The sequence below is a fragment of the Etheostoma spectabile genome, unplaced genomic scaffold (genome assembly GCF_008692095.1).
Source record: "Etheostoma spectabile isolate EspeVRDwgs_2016 unplaced genomic scaffold, UIUC_Espe_1.0 scaffold50, whole genome shotgun sequence".
NCBI classification, from domain to species: domain Eukaryota; kingdom Metazoa; phylum Chordata; class Actinopteri; order Perciformes; family Percidae; genus Etheostoma; species Etheostoma spectabile.
The window spans coordinates 217,629-220,182 of record NW_022605620.1 but is presented as its reverse complement, the minus strand read 5'-3'; the positions used below and the strand labels follow the sequence as shown (position 1 = coordinate 220,182).

The following is a 2,554-nucleotide window of genomic DNA, read 5'->3' as shown; positions in this document are numbered from 1 at the left end:
TCTTTTTAAACTTGTTAGTACTAGGAGGATTTTTAAAGCTGGTATGTTTTTTTAGCAATAATTCTTGTATTATGGGAGAAATTCCACATTCACGAAGAAAAATGGACGACTCCAACCCTTTTTGGATGCATTTATTCCCAGAACTGGCACCAACACAGACGCACTATTAAGACAAGAAGGCAGTATAAGACTGGAGTTTGTTTTGATACAATCTTTTTTTTTGTACGGGGAACATTTGACTTTGTTGTAATACACTTTTCTTTTTTTAACTTTTTTAAAAAGGTCTTTTTTTTTACGTTTTTTTTTTTTTTTTAGAACATTTGTTCACTTTTTTTCACTTTTTTGTCAATAGTTTTATTTTATTTTTTATTTTTTACATTTGTTCACATTTTTGGCCCTTGTTTTAGTTGCAATTTTTTCACTTTGTTCTGCCTTTTTTGTCACTTTTTTTATTGGACATTTGTTCAATTTTGTCCTTTTATTGACATTTGTCCTTTTTTTTTTTTTTTGACTTGTTTTATTTGTACGTTTTGTCCCACAAGTTATTTTATTCAAGTATTTCTTTTCTCCTCCAAATGCTATGACAATTACAAAAAAATAAAAACCGCCAAATTCAATGAATTAGACTGGAATTTTGGTTTGATACATCTTTCACGTATCGGGGCAAATTTGACTTTGTTGTACTACACTTTTCTTTTTTTTACTTTTATTTCTTGATATATTCTATAGATGTTTCTCTGTATTGCACCTCTTGGTTTTGACGTTTGAATTCGACGCACTGGCCATGTAACTGGTCTTTGTTACTAAATTAATTAAAAAAAAAATGCGTGAAATCCGTCAATATATCGTCCATGGAAAATCCCATGACTCCATTATGTCCCACGGTCCGTGAAGGCAGCAGCAGGCAGGCGCGGATAAAGAACCAACATGGCCGAAAAGCGGGAGTGTTGACAAACCCGCTTCGTTTCTCTCTTTCAAAACACTTACCGGCGAGGTCGTGTGAAGAAATCACAAGTGTAACGTTTGTAGTCTTTAACCGCTACTAGGGAGGAGTAAGATTTTCGGTGTGAAGCCAGCGTTAACAGGAATTAAACTGCCGTTAATCGCCCGTACATCAACTTGATCGTTGCTAGCTAACGAACCGTTTTAACCCTTCAAATAAAAGCCGGTCGTTAAGCGTTCAACGTGGATGTTGTTTATAGGATTCGAATGCATGTCCCGCCCTACATCGTCCTCTGTTGGCTTCATCCTGACATTCTACCCTAACTCTAGCCCAATCACCCACTCCTCTTACCTGACATCTACCCTACCTAGCCAATCACAACTGCCATCTTTTTTTTTTTTTAATTTAGTATGCATTAAAATATGTCTTTTAGAAAAACAAACAACTGTAAACTGGTTCAGCAGGTATTAAAAAATATTCCTAAATTAAAAACATAAAACACAAATAAGTAGAAAACAAACGACATGCAAGAATAGAAAATTAATAAACAGAGCAAACTCTTACCGTTTTTAATGACCCTTTTTTTTGGGTGAAGTAAACGTTAATTGGGTCTTTAATAATAAAAGTTGTGTCCATTTATCCCGTTCTCCCTCGTTAATATACAAGTTACCGGAGTTAAAAACTTTGTGCACGCTCTTTAACTAACAATCACACTTTAAAAAATAAAATAACTAAATCAGTTCTTGAGAGGATCTAATATTTGAATTTTTTCCCCCACCCTTAGTAAATACTCCACTACAAGTTAATGGCAATAACAGGTTCCCCTCATGTTTTCCTCTAATATAATAATAATAATCTATAATATAATAATGTCCGCGTGTCTGGATTAATATTCCCTGCTGCTGCATCCATGTGTAGTTGCCTTTCCTGTTGTAGATGGTTACAGGTGTTTAATTTGAAATCCTTCATGTACTGTTGTAGTTTTTAAATCTTCTTTATGTGACACATTACTGGTTAGAAAGGAGGCGTTTTCAACCATTGGAAATCCATGCGTCCGCGCGCGCGCGCACACACACACACCCACACACACGTGCCACACACACACACACGCCCCATCTCTCTATCCCACCACTCACTCACTACACACACACACACTTGCCCACAGACTACAGACCGACAAACAAACACAGACATACACCTGCACACACAAACAAACAGACACAAAACAAACACACACAACACAATGCATGCACTCACACACCAGCCGTCGCACGTCACGCACACACACACACACACACAACACACCCACACACACACATCACACACCCAGTGTCCTACTGACAACAGAGCTGCTGGTTGCAGCTAAAGTTCTTCAATCTTCATATTTAATCGTTAAAAACCGGGACATGTGTGATTGTGACAACACTGAAAATGAAAATTATTGTCTGTTTTTTTGTTGGGCAAAGAGTCAAAAGCGAGTTCTTTTAACGAGTTTAATAACGAAAACATTGTAATAACAACGTGTTAGATCACGTCCCATTTCAGGGCGCTGCGCACTCGTCATGTCGTTTGTTAAGATTTAACCCTTCGGGGTATTTACCCTGAGCAAAT

The 2,554-nt window shown here is 36.9% G+C and overlaps 1 long non-coding RNA gene across 1 annotated transcript in view; it reads left to right on the top strand.

Moving 5' to 3' along the window:
- The first annotated feature begins 862 nt into the window (after positions 1-862).
- The window catches only part of LOC116686816 (uncharacterized), a 13,703-nt gene continuing 12,011 nt past the window's right edge, over positions 863-2,554 (top strand). The window contains exon 1 of the long non-coding RNA XR_004331371.1: positions 863-876. This is a non-coding gene — a long non-coding RNA (uncharacterized LOC116686816). The remainder of the gene's footprint in view (positions 877-2,554) is intronic.